The sequence below is a fragment of the Ambystoma mexicanum genome, chromosome 5p (assembly GCF_040938575.1).
Source record: "Ambystoma mexicanum isolate Mex_15411 chromosome 5p, UKY_AmexF1_1, whole genome shotgun sequence".
NCBI classification, from domain to species: domain Eukaryota; kingdom Metazoa; phylum Chordata; class Amphibia; order Caudata; family Ambystomatidae; genus Ambystoma; species Ambystoma mexicanum.
The window spans coordinates 404,941,553-404,963,551 of NC_090930.1; the positions used below are offsets into that span (position 1 = coordinate 404,941,553).

At 46.8% G+C, this 21,999-nt stretch overlaps 1 protein-coding gene across 4 annotated transcripts in view; it reads left to right on the forward strand.

The window, feature by feature from the left end:
• The window catches only part of ARHGEF6 (Rac/Cdc42 guanine nucleotide exchange factor 6), a 3,277,165-nt gene that overhangs the window by 1,678,527 nt on the left and 1,576,639 nt on the right, over positions 1-21,999 (forward strand). The gene's annotated exons all lie outside the window — the stretch shown is intronic.

The window sequence follows — 21,999 nt, forward strand, 5'->3', positions numbered from 1 at the left end:
TGCCACAAAACCACTTTGAGGACTTGCACCACAGAACACCTGTAGGGGGCAGACTGTCGCAGCATCTGCAAGAATGGCGAGCCATTACTTCCGATGTTTGGGCTCTAGAAATAATAGCCCAAGGCTATTGTCTTCCTTTTCTAAAGCAACCTCAAAGCAATCCACCAGGGAGACACCCGTTGAAATTTTCAAACCCGCTCCTACAGCAGGAAGTTCTAACCCTGCTGGAGAAAGGTGCTATAGAACCAGTACCTGCAGCGGAGAGGAACAAGGGTTGGTACTCCCCATATTTTTTGATCCCCAAAAAGGACGGAGTACTGAGACCCATCTTGGACTTAAGAAACTTGAACAAGTTCCTCAGGAAGGACAAGTTCAAGATGGTTACCCTTTCTCAGATCCTTCAGGCCCTTCAACTCCAGGACTGGTTAGTGTCATTAGACCTCAGGATGCTTATTTTCATGTGCCGATTTATCGCAAACACAGAAAATACGTGAGGTTCGTAGTTGGCGACTCACACTATCAGTTTCGAGTCCTGCCATTCGGGTTGACCTCTGCCCCGAGGGTCTTCACCAAGTTAATGGTAGTGGTGGCAGCGTACCTCAGGAGAGGGGGGATTCATGTCTACCCCTACCTGGACGATTGGTTGATCAGAGCACGCTCTGCCAAGCAAGCACTGGATCATCTGAAAGTCACCTGCCACTTCCTCCACAAACTGGGCTTCTCCCTCAATTTAAAGAAGTCTCAAATGACACCTTCCCATCAGCTTCAGTACACAGGAGCTGTATTAGACACATCCTTGGGAAAGAGCTCGCCTCCCAAGACGAGGGCTCAAGACATTCTTCAGATGGTTTCCAAATTCCAAAATGCCCAAAATCTCCAGGCTTACGACTTTTTAAGGTTGCTCGGCCTCATGGCATCCTGCATCTTTCTGGTGGCAGAGGCACGCTTGAGAATGAGATCCCTTCAATGGGCCCTAAAGACTCAGTGGTCCCAGTTCTTGGGTCAAATGACGGATCTTCTTCAGATTCCAAACAAGGTCAGACAAGACCTTCTATGGTGGACCTGTGCAGAGAACATCCTAAAGGGAGAACCTTTTTGGCAACCATGGCCGGAGATCACAGTAGTGACGGATGCCTCACTCCTGGGGTGGGGAGCACATACCAACGATTTGACAATGAAGAGTCATTGGTCTCCATCAGAGTCCAAACTACATATCAACCTTTTGGAGCTGTGGGCAATCAGACTAGCGCTGAAGGCCTTCCTGTCATCTGTCAGGGGAAAGAATATCCTGATAATGACGGACAACACAGTGGCCATGCACTACCTAAACAAAAGAGGTGTGGGGTCACTAGCCCTGTGTCACTACCCCTGTGCAGAGAGGCAATGCAGCTCTGGTATTGGGCGATTCAGGAAGGAATCTCTTTAACGGCAATTCATCTAGCCGGGGAAGAGAATATGACGGCAGATGCTCTGAGCAGGCAGAGCACGGTGTCCCACGAATGGGAATCGGCTCAGGAAGTCATTCAAGAGATCTTCGCCCTTTGGGGAACCCCTCAGGTAGACCTATTCGCAACCAGTACCAACCGAAAATGCGAAAGGTATTGCTCAAGGGAATTTCCCCCGAGAGGAGCCCTGGAGGACGCATTCGTGGTGGATTGGAATTTCCCACTATTGTACACGTTCCCTCCGATTCCCATCATTCCTCAGGTCATCAGGAGGCTGAGACGATTCGTGAACTGCATGATCCTTATTGCTCTGGATTGGGCCAGGAGAACGTGGTATCCGGACCTTCTAGATAGGTCCATCTGTCCTCCAGTACGTCTTCCTCAGAGAGAGAACCTTCTCTCTCAAATGGAAGGTCAGGTTCTCCACCCAGAGGTCAGAACACTCAACCTTCATGCTTGGTATCTGAAAGGCTGAGATACAGGGATTGGAACCTTCCAGATGATGTTATGGAGGTGTTGCTTTCAGCAGGAAGACCAGCAACAAAGTCTCTGTACTGTTGCGGTTGGAAAACGTTTTGCAACTGGTGCAGGGAAAAGAATGTCGATCCTTTTCTATGTTCTATTCCGGAAGTACTATCTTTCCTTCTGACCCTAGCACATAGAGGTCAGAATATCGGAACAATAAAAGGTTACCTTGCAGCGCTTTGCATTTTCAAGCGCTCATCGGAAGAATGCTCCTACTTCAAAATTCCTTTGATAACACAATTCTTAAAAGGTCTCACTAATGTGTTTCCTCCTCACCCATTTCAAGTACCGATTTGGGATCTAAATTTAGTCTTAAAATTCTTAATGTGTGCCCCTTTTGAGCCTATGCACACGTGTCCATTAAGATTATTAACATGGAAAACAGCCTTTTTAGTTGCTCTAACATCAGCAAGAAGAGTGAGCGAATTGCAGGCACTGTGTACTGGGCCACCCTATACTGTGTTCCATAAGGACAGAGTTGTATTGAGGGTTAAACCATCATTTTTACCGAAGGTAATATCTGATTTTCATTTAAGTAAAATTGTTTTACCCTCATTCTATCCTCCACCTCATCCTTCTAAGGAGGAAGAAAGATTACACAGACTGGACCCAAAAAGAGCTTTAAGCGTTTACATCTCTAGACTTTCTAGGCTTAGAGTGGACAACCAGTTGTTTATAGGCTACACAGGAAGAAAACTGGGTCAATCAGTAACAAAACAGACAATTTCACGCTGGATCGTGCTTTGCATTTCAGAATGCTACAGACTAGCACAAAAAGACCCACCAGAAGGGTTAAGGGCTCATTCCACCAGAGGCATCGCCTCTTCCACAGCCCTTCAGAGAGGTGTCCCGATAAGGTCCATTTGCAAAGCAGCAACTTGGTCTTCACTTCACACCTTCTCAAAATTCTATAGCCTGGATGCTTCCCAGTCTAGGGAGCTGACTTTTGGAAAAGCAGTGCTTTATTCCGCCATCTAAAGGCATTGGTGAAAAAATAAAAATAAAAAAAAATAATAATCTGACCCCTCCTCCAGAGGAACTATGCAAAATACTGCTTTGGGAGCCTATCTAAGATGAGGAATACGTTGGAGGACACAATCCACTCGAAGAACAAGTTACTTACCAACTGGTAACGTTCTTTCGATTGGATGTTCCTCCAACGTATTCCTCATCGCCCTCCCAACCGACCCCTCTGTAGATTTTTTCCGGGTTATTGCCATCTCAAATCTCGCAAGGCTGATACCTGTCTGCAAGTACAATCTACGCAGTACAAGATCACAGATACAAAAGAGGGGAAAAACAGAACTGAGGCCAACGGGCGCCGCGCATGCTACTTATACACCCGATGACGTCGCCCTCGACGGAGGCCTTCGAGGGACCATCGACTCGACGACATCGACGCACAGCGCCCTCTGCCGAAAAAATTTCGGAAGAGCAGCAAAGCTGGATGCAATACATCTAAGATGAGGAATACGTTAGAGGAACATCCAATCGAAAGAACGTTACCAGTTGGTAAGTAACTTGTTCTTTTTTCTACTTGGTAAGAGTGAGAGCTTTTCCCCCCACTCTTACCTGGGTTTTGCTATGTGTTTCTACCTGTTTTTGTGATTCTGGACTCTGAAGTACACCACTTCCGTAGCCCCCTTATTTTTGAGTGTCACACAGCACCTTCAGTGCCGTGGCACATGGTTGTCTTTGAGACTTCCCTCGACTCCATTTCTGAAGCAACTACTGTCCCCCAGAAAAGGATAAAGCTACCATTAACTTTACTTAGTCAATCTACCACAGATCCAGTACACCCCATCTTCCATGGAGTACTGGAAAGGGTTAACTCGTATCCCTTTGTATCTGTACCTCCCAGAGCATTGTTTCGCTCTTTTAACATTTAGACTTGGCTGGTGGCAGTGGTATCTACCCTAACTTTTCTACCGCGATTATATCAGATAAACGTGGTACTGTTCTTGGCTATTTCATTAGCCTCGAACATAAACCCGCTTGACCAAATCGTCTTTTTCTTGACTCCGGTTGGGTTTATTCGCTATTTCTTTTTGTTAAAGTCCTTGTGTTTTACTTTGCGCGGCAAACTAGGTCCGCCTTCTTTGTTAACTGTCTTTTGGTGGGCTTCTGCCCAGAAGCCCTTCTCAAGGCGCCTGGGTGTCTAGGTGGGCTGATTGTGAGGAAGGGGTGTAGTCACCCCCTGCACAGGGTATCCTAGGAAACCCAAGTCGCACTTTGCCATGATTGGCCAGGGTAGTTGTCTGGGCTGGACAACCCTCCTGCTGGGTGATTGACAGCCAGGCTGCGTGAATGGGTTTTTTTCACATAAAAGGCAGGTCTCTTGGGCTAGAAGTCAGAGAGTCGCCACTGGAACTACAAGGAACCGAAGAAAGCTGAGAGAACGATGGCTGCTGCAACTACCCCATCCCGGTGATGCCCTGCTGCAGTCCTGAGCTATCTGCCCTTCAACGACTCAGAGAAGATCCAGTCTGGAGTCTTCTTCCCTTGAGCTTGGTGGGGATAACCAGCTCATCTTCTACAGCCAGTGGATCCTCTTCCGTGGTTGAAATCGCTGCACACTGCTGTAGTTTTCCGGATAGCCACCTGAAGAGCCTCTCCTGTTTTTAAGGAGCGCACCTTTTATTCCTTACCGCTGCTGCCGGCTTCATCCCTGTGTGGTGCAGACCCCCTTCAGACATCCTCCTTCACAATGAAACTCCAGGAATCGTGGGTCTGCGGGAAACCAACAGGAACAACTGCCAGGGCACTAGCTGCACCACTGGAACAAGGTACTGTGTTCTGTTGAGGAAACTGGGTGAATCCCTTTTTCTTCATTTCCAAGGCTTGCCCTTGTCTTCCCTCCTTCTTATAACTTTTGCTTCTGAACATTGACAATATCGAAGTACTTTTGGCTACGTTGAATCGTGAACTGTCTGACCGTGTGATCTTCGGCAACTGGCCCCGGTGTCTTTCGACCCTGGCTCCGGCCCTTTGACTTTTGACATCCTGTTTCTTGATTCTGCCGGCCTAACCAAAATATTGCTTGTGATTTTTGTCTTCAACTCCCTCTGGGTATCTCAAATGCTAAGTGTGTTTTTGCCCTGGTAGCATTTCATGTCACGGATACGCGTTTGTTTAGTAGACCGTCAAAAATCGTATTTGCGGTAACGTGTTTTGTTCATAACACCGGTTCACTCAAACACAGGGTACTTACCTTGAGACTTACTGTACAAAGTGAATTGGTTAGTTGTAGTATATTTAACGTGTGGTTTTTATTGAAGTTTAATAGAAGTGTTGTGTTTATAAAAAATGGTTTAAAAATAAATGTACTTATATTTTTCTACCTGAAACCTTGAGTCAGTATGTGCTTGAGTCACAGTAATTGTGGTCCCTTTGTAATCTCTGCTACTGCTTATATACTCTTGAGATAAGCCTGGCTGCTCCACCACTGCTACCACTCTGACATAGTAGTACAGGATTGTACCAAAGGTAAAACTTGTATTGCCACCTGTAGTCTTAATTGTGTGTAGTGGTCCCTAAGGGCACTGCACAGGATTCTGCCTAACACCAAGCCATCTGAAACTCCTGAAAACAAAAGACCTCCGGAGCCTACGGAATCAAAAGCCCCTATATGGTACCTACAGATGCAGAAGCTGTAAACTTTATCCGCAAGTTGAAAATGGAACAAAATACTTTGCCAAATGGAAAAAAAAGAAACTAATATCACAGCAAATTAACTGTAACAGCAAATATGTAATATACAGAATCAGGTGCATCTGTATGAAATTTTACATTGGAAGTACCATAAAATGCTTGAAAATCAGAGCTTTGAACATCTCTGGGCAATCAGAAATAAAGATTTACGATATCCCCTTGCAATGCACTGCAATACAGTACATCCAGATTTAAAAATTTCATAATTAATGATCTATGGCCTTGAACAAGTTAATGACTTACCAAGAGGCGGAAATAAAGAACTAGTACTAAGGCAAAAAGAAGCAAAATGGATATGCCTTATGGATACTTGCGACTCTGGCTCAAATTGTGACAAGTTTTTCAACTGGTTATAACTGTATCCATCATTACATTATTTCATCTTCTCTGTATGCATATAAAAGTGCATCCTCTCTGACGAAACTGGTATCCTCATACGAAGATATGAGTCACTTTGTTTAAATCATGATTTTTCTATTGACTGCATTCATTATTGGATTTCTTGTGTTAATTGGAAAAACTGCAAAATTCAAAAATTTGTTTAAATATCGAAAGTTTATTTTGCTTTAAAATATGTCCTAATATGCCCGAAGTTAAGATAAGATACGGCTAGAATTTGTAAATTTCTAAACATTTTGCTATAAATCACTTTCTGAAAGATTTGAAAAGACAACAAAAAAGTCTGACAAAGATGCTGAAACTGAAAAAAGGATTGTCTTAGCATTCTTCTATAGAACTATAGTTACTACACAAGCGTGATGGTGTCATCGCAGCATTTTGTGCCCCTTTAAAAGCCTGTGAATTTGTTTGGGCTTTGTGCATCAGATCTGCTGCATAGGGAGGAGGACAATCGGATCCCTTTTAACTGATATTATCACACAAGGTAAGCGCTCTGCATCTAACCTGCTGTGAAATTCACTACTGATAATTCGTAATGTAGTCGCTTTTGCACTCATTATAGTTATTGAGTGGCTGATGTTATATCTCCTTTCACCCAGGCCAGTAACTGAAAAGATCTTGAATATATCTGCAACTCTTAAAAACTAAGGAGACAAAATTAAGATAGCAAACACTAAGATTGAACAGTGTGAAGCAATAGGTGAATAGCCCCCTCTAAAGTAAATATCATGAGTCAATAGTTTTAGTTTCTAACAGCAAACCATTTAGCCATATTTCAACAAAAATTTAAAAAGTGGTAACTATGCACTTATGAATAGGCTGATATTAGAAAGTAATTCTTGCTTAGGAAATGCTATTAAGACCTTTTTTTTCTATTTTCTTTTATTTGTGACTTTTAATTGATTTTTGTTCACTTAATTAAACCTTTTTTTTTGGCTTTTCATTTTCAAACTATATAATTCTCTAGACACACCTAGCTCTAATTTGGTGAAAACTGTCTTTGTTTGTTCTATTAGATACTCTCCTGAGGATCCCTTTGACAACAAAAGGGTGAAACACGTGTAGAGAGTTCTGAAAAATCTTTTGGATACTATTAAAGAATGTCTATATGCAGACTACAAAGTGGAATCAAGATTATTTGGTTCTCACCATATAACAAGCATATCAATCAGTTGGGTTGGCGCAACAGGGATTATACAGCCATGTGTAATACATAGATGGTAATATATAACTACATGGAGCGAGTCAACCCACACGCATGGTGCAAGCAAAAGCTTTGGGAGAGAAATGCCAATTTCTATAGCTGTTGAACCCCAGGGAACAGTCCAGCAATGTCACATTTGACTCGATGTTGACTGGCAGCATGAGCACAGATGCCAAGTGCCGCATGGCTTTTAGCTACATCAGCATTTTGTTTGTGGGACTTACAGGCGGATAGCCACAAAGGAAAATCAAACCATCACAAGCCTGTGACTGGAAAGTGCAGATGATTAAAAACAGAAGATGCGCTGAAGGTGTTGCATATGGCATGGCGCCACCTGTCATGCTTTGGGCAGACTGTAACTGACACTGCTACAACCCCACCGGCCCACTAACTGCCTGCCTTTATTCCCAACATGGATATTCGTTTTAGCAGAGCTCGTAGTGTCTGAAGCCAAGTGTGAAAAGATTTTATTTCATGCATTTTTGTGATCATAGATTTTGTTTCCCTGCTGTCAATACGAGACTATGTTTCCCAGAATGACCAGAAGACCCAGAACAAAATAAGCAACTGATGCATGACACTTGACACCTCGCGAGCTCTTCAGGTTGGGGGGGGGGGCGTAATATTCCGGGGGAGCTGAGACCCAACAGTGTCAAAGCAGGTGAGACAGGGCGCGGACTGTAGTTATAAGAAATCCTCAGTATCTGTTGACATCTGTGCACGTTAGAGGTTCCACAACAAAACATTATATCGGGTCCAAGAGGGGAGGCCCTGCCTGCCATATGACAGCCCTTCTGCTACCAGTGCTGGATGGCAGGCTCTGTGTAGCCCTTATAAATCCTTATGGAGACATCTGTAACTGCAGACGGGTTTATGAGACGCAACCCTTGACGTCGCATTGAAAAAGCAAGTCCATATATTGAGCGTGGACGATGTCCCACCTTTCCCTAGAGGCGTGGGCCCATTGTTCTACTTCTGCTCTAAATACCTTCAGGAATAGCAAGTAAAAAGAAACAAGAAAACACATTTCCCTTGCAGAAATGCTGCAAGGTCTTTGTGTCGTTTACCATCATAAGCTATCGAAAGTGAGGCGAAAATGCAGAAATTTTATGCACTGAAGAATTTAGAAATTAGTTGAAACACACAGATACAATGGAATGAAAACGATTACACATTCATCAAAGATCAGGTTGACTTACTCACTACAGCCCTAGAGCCGTGCTCGGATTCAGTGAAAGAAAATGGCCCGCTGTGTGGGGGGAAAAAAAGCACATACTCGGAGCCAATCACATAATAGTGACATCACTAACAAACTGGACAGCCAATCAGCTACTGCTTACTTCTCAAAGCACTATAGCCCCACAAATCAGTAAATGGGCATTTTCAGAACCATTTTAAACCAACCGTAACTAGTACATTTTAAATACAAAATACAGTACAATGTGTAAGATAGCTTGAAAGCTGCAGTAAATATATTTAAAAGCATCAATCGAGTCAAATAACATTTTGATAACATTAAAACATTGCGGCCGCCATTGTGGAAGGACAATGGCTGACAAATTCACCACACAGTAAAAAATCAGCCAAAGAATGCAAAAAGAGGTCTGTTGTGGGTGGAGATGGATGGGTATGGGAGGAAAAACCTATAGATTTCACTTGGCGATGGGCATTAAACAGTTGCGACACATATCCAAACTACATAAATCCATCCTCCTATGCCAACCTGAATTGAAAAGCATTACAAATCTGCATTCAAAGCCCGTATTTCAAACTCTCATTTTAAAGCTCTTCTTTATTATTTTTTCAACCAAAAATGTTATTCAACAGCTCAGTTCACATGCTCAGATAACTTACATCTCTTCTCATCAATGTGTTTTACATGTCCTTCAAAAGATTTTAAACTCAAACTTCAGTAATCAATAAAATTCCCCCTCCACCTCCCCTTTCCCCCCCAGTCCTCGGGTGGTTAACATGTCAATTCTATCGCCCTGGCTCATTTCCCTGTTCCTCCAGTATTCCCAGTGCCTGCAGTCTCTTAGGGATATATAAATGCAATGTGTCCTTGATTGCATATTGTATGTAAGGAGACCAAATTTTACTGAAAATATTTAGCGTCCCCCGTACTATCGCCATCATTTTCTCCACATCTATCGTGTCCCAGACATCATAATATTACTGTATGATAGAAGGGGGTTCCTTCTGGTTCCATTGTTTTGCTATGCACCTCTTTGCCGCCATCATAAGGTTCACCCATAGATTCCCTGCCTTTCCCCCTACCCGTTGTTGTTGATCAAGCATGGTGCACAAGAGCACTTCATCCCTTCAAATTCCTTTTCTACTCCCATTATCTCCTGCACCTTGGACTTTACCTCCTGCCAAAAGTGTTTCAGCCCCTGTCATCCCCACCGTATATGCACCATCGACGCCCCTTACCCACATCCCCTCCAGCACAGCTCTGATCTCGTGGGGAACATTTTATGGAGCCTCTCCGGTGTGTAATGTCAGTGGTGCAGAAGTTTATATTGCAGTTCCTGGTGTTGAACTGCTGTGCATGAGGTGTTCCAGGCATGTAGCATCTTGTCCCACTCTTTGTCCGTGAACAACCTTCCTCTCACCCCCTCCCACTTAACCTTTGTGGCTACCCCTTCTTCATTCTCGCCTTTCATTAGAATTTTGTATATTGCCGTGATCAGCCCCTTGTTATCTGTAGATGTCAACAGCTTTTCCCACTCTGTGAGTTCCCTCGTATCCCCGTCCATCATTGTGGCCGTCCCTGCCCAGTGCCTCAGCTGATGATATGAAAACCGGTCCTCTTCCTTCAAGCCCATCTCCCTTTTACAATCTGTGAATGCCCGGAACCGTGTCCATTCATATAGGTCGCTGATCACCCTGATCCCCCCCTTCCATCCACCTCCCGAACCTGCCATACTCTTTCCCCGGGGGGAATGCAGGGTTCCCAAATACAGGCGTAATCGGGGATGGCCATGGAGACAGGCTGTGTTTCCTATTCACCTTTTCCCAGATCCTGAGGGTATTGCTCGTGATTTGGCTCCCCCATAGTCCCATCGGCCTATCTCCCTTCCTCTCTCCCATCCCCTTCCACAGGGGCTCACCCGCCAACGCCCTTTCCATTCCTACCCAGTGCTTCTGGTTTTCTGGTCTTCCTCATTCTGCAAGCGCCCTTAGTTGCGAAGCCTGGTAGTATTTGAGTAGGCTCGGGCAAGCCACTCCTCCCCGCGCCTTGTCCCTAAACAGCATCTTCCTTCCAATCCTTGGTTTCTTCCCTCTCCATACGAAGTTCATAATGCATTTTTGGATTTCCTTCAAAAGCTTCCCAGGTATTGCTAGGGTGATCGCCTGGAATAAATACAATAGTCTAGGGAGTACATTCATCTTGATCACAGCTATTCTGCCGAACCAAGTTATGTATAGACTCCTCCACGTTTTAAGTTGTTTGAGCAGAGGGTGAAAGTTTGCCCCTACAATTCGTTTGATGGACACCGTTGGGTTCACTCCCAAGTATTTAACTGGGCCCGCGGTCCATCTAAAAGGGTTTCCTCTTTCCAGTAGGGTCCTTTCCAGTTCCCCCACAGGCAAGTTCAGGATTTTGGACTTTCCGAGATTCACTTTAAACCCTGACACCTGCGACGACGCTCCAATCTTCCCCAGTATCGCTGGCAGCTCTGTGACCATTAAAGTCACATCATCTACAAACAGGCCTATCTTGTGTTGCATCCCTGCCCAGCTAACTCACCGGATTTCCTCGTTCCCCCTTATCCGACGTGCGAATGGCTCCATCACTAGTGAGAAGAGGAACAGTGACAGCGGGCACCCCTGCTTTGTCCCACTACTTATTGAAAATGGGTCAGTGAGGCAGCCATTGACTTTCACTTTGGCTTGCGGGTGTTCGCCGTTATCATGTCCACGAAATTCGGTCCCATTCCCACCTTCTGCAGGATTTGCTCCATGAAAGCCCAGTTGACCCGATCAAACGCTTTCTCGGCATCTAACATCATTAGACATATGGGAGTGGCCCCCTTCTTCCCTGCCTTATCTATCACATGCAGTAACCTCCTTATATTGTCCTGTAGTATCAGCCCTGGTAGCATCCCTTCTAACCTAGCCGCCAACACCCTTGTGTAAATCTTTGCATCTACATTGATGAGCGCAATGGGACGATATGAGGCGCATACGCTGGGGTTCTTTCCCGCTTTCGGGATCAGGGTGATATGTGCCATGTTCAATGAAGTGGTGACCTCTCCTGTCTCTCGAAAGTAGTTAAAGAGGTCCGTGAGAATTCCCACCAGTGATTCCCTAATGTTGTGTAAAATATAGCCGTTAATCCATCTTCCCCTGGGCTCTTATTCATCTTCAGTCGAGATATTGCTCTTCGCACATCTTCTACCCCAATGGGCTCTTCCAACTGGTCATTTTGTTCAGGTATTAACTCTGACCGTTCTTATCCCTCCAAATATGCCTCTTGCTTTCCCCTATCTTCTTGGTCCTCCCTGTACAGGTCTGCAAAGAACTCTTACAATACTCCTCTTGGCTCTCTCCGCCCCCACTTGCCTTCCATTCTTGTCCTCCAGCGCATAAATAAATGCCTTTTGTTCTTTAGCTCTCAATTGTCTCGCCAGTGCGGTCCCCACTTAATGCCCTGTTCATAGAACCTCTGTCTGCTCCTTAGTAGGGTACGCTCCACGGATTTGTTCATGAGTTGCCTCAACTGGCCTCTTGCATTAGCTAATTCCTTGGCCACTCTCTTTGTGCCCTTCTCTTTCTGCTTTTCCTCAAGTGCCTTTATCTCCCTCTCCAACCTTTCCTCCACCTCTCTAGGCTTCCATCGGAGCCTCTTGGACGCCTCTATAAATGACACCTTTATGTGTTGCTTAACCGCGTCCCATCTCTCCCCAGGGTTAAACCCCTTTCCCTCTCCTCCCTCAAAGTTCCGTATTTCATTCTCTGTCTGTTGCCTCACCTCTCTGAGCAGGTATTCCTCTAGCCTCCAGCCCCCCATTCCTCTCCGGGTATTCCCTCCTTCCCATTCTAGTGTGATCGGCGCATGGTCCGAGAGTGTCATCTGCGCCATTTGGATAGTCCTGGTCGCCTGGACTATGCCCTGTGTTACCATCACATAGTCTATTCTGGAATATGTCTTATGCACATGGGAGTAATAAGTGTAGTCTCTTTCCTGGTGGTGCCTGGCCCTCCACACGTCATATAGCCCTTCTTCGCTAAGTCTGTTCACTAGTTGCCTGGACATCGTCCCCGTTGCCTGTCCCCTGAGCCCCCGCGCAATTTATCCCACTCAGGATCCGCTGCCAGGTTGAAATCCCCGGCCACAATCATCTCCCACCATCCCCCCAAATTTCTCAAGCTCTTCCAAAAATCCTCCCACAAATACCTCTTGACCCTGATTGGGGGCATATATTGGCGCCCATGTATACACTTGGCCCTTTATCCTCCCTTTTATAATCACATATCTCCCTTCCATGTCCCGCCTAACCTTGGGTCCTTCAATCTTAATGCTTTTATGTATTAGGCTTGCCACCCCTGCGTGCTTGGAGCCCGCCGTTGCATGATATTGCTGTGCGTAGTTCCTACTACGTATTCTTCCCTCACCAGGTGCAGACTATTTCCGGCCCCTCCTTGTCTAGTTCTCTCAGAATGGCTACCCTTTTGTTGGGGCTGTTTAGTCCTCTTACATTCCATGTTCTCAGTTTATACATCCCGCTTTAGTCAAAAGTCCCTCTGTTTCCTGGCACTGTTAGTTCCCCCCGCGTTTTTTAGCCATCTCCCTCTCTTCCCTTCCCACCTGTCGGACTGATTATGAATTCCCCTAGCATACTCCCTGGATCCTCGTTCTTAACATGGTCTCTCTCGGGGAATCGTACATGAGCGCCCTCCCGCCCACCCGTCTCCCCCTCATTTTCTTACCAACCATCGGGCTATATTGTTGTCCATATAGTCCTATAGCTGCGAGTTTCCGTTCTTTCGCCTTGCTAATTCTCACGTCTTCTGCGCTTTTTTCGGCGTCCAGCCCTGTGGACCGGTCGCAGTGCGGACGTTGTCGCTTCTTGATGGGCTTCACTTTTGTCGCTTCCCGTCTCCTTCAAGCTCATCCCCAGGGCCTTCAACCCATCCTCCACCTGGCCGACTATCCTTTCTTCAGTGCCCATGCAGAATTGGATCTGCGTTGGGTACAGCCAGCTGTACCTTAGCTTCCTCTTGTTAAGCTCCTCAGTCAATGGTTTGAATGCATGCCTCTTCGCTAGCGTGATTTGGGACAGGTCTTCATATATCAGTACTTCATGCCCTCTCACTCTGATCTTGCCCTTTGTTCTGGCAGCCCCTATTAGCTGCACCTTGTCCTTGTAACCAAGATGTCTCGGGGTCTCACCCCTGGTTCCATCCTCCTGTTCCCCACTCTGTGAGCTCTCTCTATCACCATTTTCTGGGCCGCCTCCTCTTCCACCAACTCTTTGAATATTTCTCTTATGCAGTCCTCCAGGTCGGAGTCAGAGTCCTCCGCCCCTTGCCCCAGGTTCTTGACCCGAATGTTGTCCCTTCTTGACCTATTTTCCAGGTCCTCGCACATCTCTTTGAGTGCTCTCAGCCTCTCGTCCGTTTCCTGCATTTGATGCGTCCATTCAGGCTCTTTTGCATCTAGCTCAGTTAGACGCTCTTCCATCACCACCCCCCTTTCCCGCAAAGAGTCAATGTGTCTCCTGTTGCTGGTGATGGCCTGAGAGACCTCTTCTCTGATGCTTGCGCCCTCAGCCTTGACCGTGTCTGTCAGCTCGCCCTTGAATTTGGCCAGTGCTGCTAGCAGATCTTCCTTAGTGAGGGCCATTGCGCCAGTAATCTGTTCCGTCTGGTTGCCAAATGGAAGCTTTGTTTGTACTTGGCCCTTGGTGCGGCCCTCCTGCTCACCCAGAGTAAGGTTTTTATTTTTAGGTCCCATCAGCTTCCCTTACTCCACTACCGCCATTTCCTTCTCTCTTTGCCATGGTGTTCCGCTTGCCCCTGTACTCCCTGGGCAAACCTCCCCTGCTCAGTTCTTGTCTTTTCGATGTTTCTCGGTCCGCAATGTTGTCCCCAGCACCGTCGTTTGCCCTTTACAGGCCTCTGCTCTGCCCCTATCTCCCCCCCCGAATGGGGTCTTTCCGCTGGTATTGGGTATCCGGGTCACCAGCTCAGAGTCCCGGGTGGTGTCTGTGCCTGTTTCTGGGGTCTCTGGGGAACCCTCCTCCGGTATCCATTGTGTGCATGCTTCACCCTATGCAGTTCCTGGGGCTGCTCCTCCCCGGGGGGCTTGTGTGGCACTCCTGGCTTCTTTCTCCACTGTGTCTGCTCCTCAGCTCTCCGAATCTTGCTGGCTGGTATCCCGCTGCCCATCCGCCGACCTACTGCGTGGTTGCTCTGTCTCCCGCTCCTCGCAGCCTTTTAGCTTTTTAGCCTTTTGCCTTCTTTCTTTTGGCACCGGACCTCTCCTCACCTCCGGCACCTGTATGTAGCAACGGATGATCTTCTCTCTTGCGACTTTCCGGTCCATATGGTGCTCACTCCTCGCCCACTCTCCTCCCCCTCGCTGCTCCTGCTCTGTTTTACCTGTCTGGGGCTGCTTTCCTATGGCTCTCTCTCCACGGACGGCAGAGCCAGCTCACTGCTGCGATGCTCGGCTCCCGCCGTACTCTGTTCACCCCCGCTGTCTCCAGACCTGCAGTTCTGGAAGGATGGATGCTTCTCTCCTCCCTTACTCGGCACCAGACGCCATTTTAAATATCGGCTCTCCCGCTCAGTCACCGCTCCTGCAGCTCTCCTCTCCTTCAACTTGTCAACCTTAGTCGTTAGAAGTAGTTTCCAAACAAACTCCTTCTCAGTGTATTTCCGTAGCTTGCAGCTTGTTCAGCGTGCCTGATGAATGTCGGACAAATGTATTATTCATTGGCCTGGACGCAGCTGCCTCAATGCACGTCCACTCAGCCAGCCATCTTGGCCACGCCTTCTTAAAGCTCTTCTTTTAATGACAATAGACGTGGCTTTATAGGTAGCGCTTTCAGTGCCACCTAATAGCCAAAACTAAAAACAGTTTCACTTTAGCTTTAAAACTGTATTTATCTAAGCCAATCACTGTCCTCTGGGTCATACTGCCCCTATCTAATGACAGTCATCTCCCTAATTCCACCCCTGGTGGCCATCTTCAGATTTCTACTGCACGCTTCAGTGTTGGGAATTCTGCTTTCACCTGTACCTAGCATGTTTACTAGGTCAATTGTTTTATGTACAAAACAGCATTAAAAAAAAAAACCTTTACTGATAACAAGTCAAATCTTTCTGCCTTTCTATCACAAATCTTTGTAAATAACTACAATAACACAGGGGTGACACCCACCCACCAGCGCCAGTAACTAACGAGGTTTGTCTAACCACCCAGTCAAAACTTCCCTGGGAACTTTGGAGTTTCAGTTCCTGCCAGGACACAGGTCGCGCTACAGCAGCTAACTAAACATACCCGTAAGTGCAGGGGCCCGCCATACCTTAAAACGCCAACCAACCAAGAGTCCTCTTCTTGCTCTCCAAGCTATTTTCCATATTTTGTCAAATCTTGAGTACATTTTGACTGATTATTGTCTCATTGTTCGACCGGAGGTCGACTACCGACAGCAGGGATCTGCTATCGGCAAAAATCATCCTAGAGCGCAGACTTTTCATAGCGTTTCAAGCATGCATTGCCTGCATCTGGACCATGATGAAGAGGGATGCGAGGTCTGCTGGGGATTTTTGAAAAAATGAAAAAAGACTGGTACAGCAGGCTGGTGGCTTGGTTGAAGTCGGGTAAGGGCTCTGACTCTGCTTCAGGACATGCTTTTGCTTCCCACAGGACCGGCAGCTACCAAGAACGAACTCCCTCAGAGAAGAGTTTGAGGTCCTTTGAGGACACCCTGCTCCCACTGGGTTTTCCACAGTTGCGGGTCCCAGCGTGGAAGGAAAAGGTCACTGTCACCAACTTCTTCTATGGCGAGCCTACCAGTGAGGGGTGGTCCCTCTAAGGGAAAGTCCTTGACTCAATCAAAACTCTGCTTACTGACCTCACTCAAATTGTCTTACAGAGACTTTTTGTTAAATTTCAAGCATATTGTGAAGAAATCGAATTGAAAATAAACGAGAAGAAGACCAAGATTCTGACTATCGGTAACCCCAAGACAAAAAAGGACAAAACATTTAAGTAGTCAATTGGCGATGAAAAAGTCTCAGCGATCCGATATTTAGGAGTACTTTTTAACAACTCTTTTAGAGAATGGGACTGGTCCCAAGACCTAAAACATCGCATGTCCGGCTTTGCAAGGAGCACGAATACATGCTGATTACGGCAAATTTACAGTAATTCCTGCCCTGACATTCTATAAGCAGAAAGTCGTTCCTGCGATTTAGCTTTGGCGCTGAAGCAGGCTGGAACCTGATCCATCAATGTTTGTATTTGTATTTATTGCTTTATAAAGCGCCTTACGCCAAAGCGCTGTACATGGAACAACATAATACATAAAACATGAACGATAAATCTGTTGAAGCAATTACAATATGAATCAATCAAACAAAACAGTGAGAAGAGCAATTAACTGAAGGGGAAAGGGAGGAAAGGGAGATGGGATAGGTTAGGTGGGAGTGGAGGAGGAGGGCAGGAGGAGCAAAGGGAGGGTAGAAGAGGGGAGGGGAGAAAGTCGGGAACAAGTGTGAGGAAGGGGGGAAGTAGAAGGGGGCAGGGGTTTCAAGGAGGAATGTTGGGCTGCCTTGGAAGGGCAGTACTGGAGACGAGTGCTCAGACTACCATCTCATATCTCCATAAAAGCCATTAGGAATGAACTAGGGCTGGACTCCCTGTATGTTACAGTACTGTGGAGATCCATTGCAACGTTAAGGAAAATATCCTTATCCGATCCAGTTCCTGCTTATCAATTAATGGCTCCAACTGTACAGCATCCACACAATGGAATTCTGAAATGCTGGGCTAACAAAATAAAGTTAATTGTTGCAGAGGCTGACATAAAGTGGGATACCGTGATGTCTGTACCCCAGTTAGCCAAAAAAAATGGAGACAGTAGAGCTGGATCCAGAATAACGAAAATCGCACAGCTCTAAAGACCTCTTTGAATCCAGGTCTAGCGGCTAATAGCCTAGATCTGTTATCAAAATATCTTAAGAAATTTCCTTCAAGGTATCATCGAAACAAGTTCTTGAAGCTTCGGTTGAATGCATACCATACAAAAGATGTTCTTTGGATCAAACATGAAGCAAACACAAAGGACAACATTTTTAGATTTTGTTTAACTGCCGAAGAATCATTAAAACATCTAATAACGGAATGTCCGGATCTCATAAATGCAATATCTCTTCTGTTAGGACACCATGCGCCCGTCTGGTGGTTTACAATACTCTCAAGTAACAACATGCATCAAACTTGTGTGGTGATAGATTTCCTAGACAAAGTTTTAGCAGATAATCTAAAGCCATGAACGATCCTCAAAAATGTTTGAGTCAATTGAAGATAGAGAGACGCGGAGGGGGCTGTGACGTTGTACTTAAGACTTATAACTTATATAGTAATACAGTGGAAATGAGACCTCCAAAGTGATATAGTCATGAAAGAATGAATGAAATATTTCTGAAATGCAGTTGAGGTCAAGTAAGGTTAACTATATATTTGATGCCCCGGACACCGTGTCCGTTTGTTTCTTTGTTTCTTGATTTCTTTTTCTGCCTATCTAATGTCTCTCCCTCTTGCTTTGTGTGGGATTGGTCGTTTGTAATAAAAGTTTGTATAAACTAAATGTTACAATAAAAATGAAAAATAAAAACTCTGCTTACCGTCGACGGATAAAACATCGAAGGAGAGATCAATAGGTAGCCCTTCTCTTCCCCCGTCGGCAATGCCATCATCATCGGCAGCTCAGCCGGCAAGAATAACTTTGTCAATGGCGCCCACGGTCACATCAACCAAGGCTCCAACCACCCCATCGACGATCTCGTTGGCGGCCATCACCTCTTTGTTGAGGGGGGCTGGCCACGCCGGCGGTGTTCACGGTTACGACAGCTACTCCTAGAATGTCACTGCCACCAAGGTGTGAGGCAGCTGCTGCGGCACCTGCGAAGAACCCTGGAATGGGGCAGCTCCCCTGGCCGCTCCTCGCCAAAAGTCTCTGCGTAGGGGAAGGGGTAGGGTTCCTGCCGACCCTAAGAAGGGTACGTGCCTGCGGGCTGTCCCCAGAGAAGCCAGTGCAGATTTATACCAGCACGGATGAAAGCGTGTTAGGGAAAATTCTCTGTTTAGGCTGAATTTCCTAACCTAGTGAGTCCCCCAGCAGCTTTCCTGGATTTCTGGAGTTTGGTTTGTTTCTCTCCTGCCAAGAGTGAGACTCTTTTTCCCACTCTTGGACATGATTTATGGTGTTCCTTTGACTGTTAAATGTGTTTTATGAGCTATGGGGTCCTTTACTCCATAGGGCCTCATGTGTTTTTACTATGAGTGTTACACAGCACCCTCCGTGCAGTGACACAGGGGTGTCATAGTGACACCCCACCATAGATTCCATACCCTGCGACTGACCACTGTCTCCCAGGGCATGTAAAGTCACCATTGGCTTTACTAGTCCCAAATTATTAACAGAAACCAGTACAAACCATCATATTGTGGACGTACTGGTCGGGGCAATTCGATTGCCCCGGGGTCTGTTAGTCGAGGGGGCACGTCTCCGTCCCCCCTGATCGAGTTTTGGCTGGTGGCAGTGGATACTACTTTTTATATTCGACCGCGAATATATCCCTATGGGATTTTCCCATTGTTCGAGGCTACCAACTTTAATTATTTAATTCTCATAGTCTGGAACATACCTCCAGTTTATTTATTTAATATTAATTCGCCGGTTGGTATTTTTTGCCAGGACTCGATTCTAATATGACATTTGTGTTCTCTTCTGTGACTCCAACACAAGTCGAGCCTTTTGTTCCACTTTTTGGCGGGCTTCTCCACAGAAGCCCCCAAAAGTGGTGCCACTCTGTCTGGGTACCACAGGGGGTGTAGGAGGGGGTTTAGGCACCCTGGACTGAGTTACCTTGGTAACTCAAGTCGCACTCTTGTGTGATTGGCCCAAGTGGTGAGCCGGCTGGCTCCCCCCTTAGCATGTTTGATTGACAGCTAGGCTGAGTGAATGGGGGTGTGCTGCATAAAAGCAGGGCTTTGGGGACTGGAACTTCAGAAGTCGCCACAGGACCTGAGAATCCGACGAGGGAGAAGCTGAGCCTACCTACCACGACGACACCACGGTGGAGCCCTGCGGAACCGACTCACCACTTCCCGACGACAGAGAAGATCTCCCGACTGGAGAGGCTTCTTCCCCTGACTGGTGGGCACAACCAGTTTACCTTCTTTTCCTCGCATCCCAGGACGTCTTGTGGTCGAATTGCCCGTGCCAAGCACCCCGACAACCGGATAGCCACTTACCACTGGACCGCAAATAAAAGGACCGCTCCTTTTACCTGAGAACTCCGCGGCTGGTTTCTTCCCTGGCAGTGCAACAGACTCCTGTCTTCCTCCCCGACGAGATCCTCTCTTCCCCCGGACGAAGCACCGACTTGCATCCGCTGCCAGGAACAACTGCCCCCGCTGGAGTATTCTCACCACTTTAAGGTACTGTGTCCGCCAGGCCTCCCTTTCTAAAGATTGCTACAAGGTAATAATAATCCTTTAACCTTCTGGACTGGGCTGGCCGCCTTGACCATCTAACTGGTCCCTTTCTTTGGTCCAACTCTTTCTGAACCTTTTCAAGACTTTTGTGCACTTCAGCCGTGTGACCTTGAACACATTTTGTTCTGATACTCTTAAAGTGGATCTGGCCTTCTGAACTCTAACTTCGCGGTTTTACTTTGCCTTCCTCTCTTGTGTTCTTGTGAAAGTGTTGGGATCTGTTTCAAAGTATATTCTGCTCTTCTCTCCCTTTTTAAAACGAATTATTAGAGTGCCATCTGCGTTTAGCGCTCACCGCTGTCTGAAAATAAGTGGGGCTTTACTTAAGAATTGTCTAATATTCTTTTAAGGGAGTGTATATCTTTTAGTGACCATGTTTTTGAACTGCTTAACATTAGTGCCTGTGTGTTTTACTAGATGTGGTTTTAAATAAATAATTATATTTCTTTTACACCAAGCTCTGGTCAGTGTTTACTTGTTCTACTGTGTTCTTTTGACCTATTGTGAATACTCTGTATACTGCCTAACTCTTCTTGAGCGAAGTCTGACTGCTCAGCCACAGCTACCAAGTGAATCTGTGAGGTACAGACTGCTACCAAGTGGGTTTACTGCCAAACGCCTGTAGTCTTAAATCTTTTGCAGTGGTCCCAGAGGGAACTGCACAGGTTTCTGCCTAACAAAGCGAGGATTAACTGCCCAAAGATTATTGTTTGGACCATGAAGGGGGTCAGGGACCTGTCTCAGTGGGGGGGTCCCCACGGAGGGAGCCCGGTTCACCACCTCTACGTAGAAGACACACCAGTCCTGAACCTCCACCACTCGTTCCTTTTACACCTCAACCGAGGAATATGTCCTTTGGACTACTGACAACGTTGCACATGCTGGTCTCGGAAATCCAGCAGAGACTGCCTCCCACACCGGGCCGTGCACCGTCTAGGAGACCTTCAAGACCGCAGCTCAGGGGTCCCCTCAGGCGCAAGGCAAAGGACCTACCGGGCCTAAGGCGTTGACCAACAACTCCACCTCCACCCGCACCTCGGGATTTGACTCTGACTGGGGACCCAGCGACACGCACGGGCACAGATACAGTGGCTACGGACACCGACGAGGCAGATGACTTTGTACCAGCAGACAGGGAACTGTTCAGCGCGAATGAACCTCACATGACCCTCCACTGGATGAGGTCCGCTTGTTTCACGCTGTGATGTCCAGGGCCTCTGAGCTGTTTCACCTGTACCTGAGGAGACACAAAATTAAGGTTTCCTTCACCAAAGACATGAGTCCAGACATAAGACCATCATGTCCGACCCCTTACTGGGTGATATCTGGGAGGTGGAGGAGGCACAGATGAAGACCTCGAGCACTGCTCTGCCCACTCAAGTGGGATAGGCTCAAGAAGAAATACAGGGCCCCCGACTCGCCCCCCCAAGTGCCTGAGGTCCTAGCCTTCACCTGACGCTGTGGTCTCAGCCACAGCCAGGAAACCATCAGTGAACCCGTCATCTTTGTCCATGCTACCCCAGACCAGGAGGGGGAAGGAGCTGGACGCAATGGGGAAAAGGATCGTATACATTGCTACCAGCCACATTAAAGCCGCTAACGCTCTGACCAGTTTGTCCCGCCACGACCAGGAAGTATGATATAAACTGTGCCCTATTCTGGACTTCTTTCCTGATGATACGAAAGTTGAAGCTCTGGCGCTGTTCCAGGAAGGTGAAGTGGCCTTGGACTATGCCATTACAGTGGCAGTTGGCATCACAGGCACAGGTTTCTTCCAAATGGGCAGCACAGTGTCTCTTCAGCGGCACGGATGGCTCAAAGCCACCAACTTCAGACTGGTTTAATTTAATGGTGAGAACCATTTTGGGAAGACCATCGACGAGTCCCTGCAAGTGATCAAGACGGACACGGAGACAGCACGTTCACTGGGTACCGTGCAGAAACATCAGTCGTCCTTACGTTCCTTCGAGAGG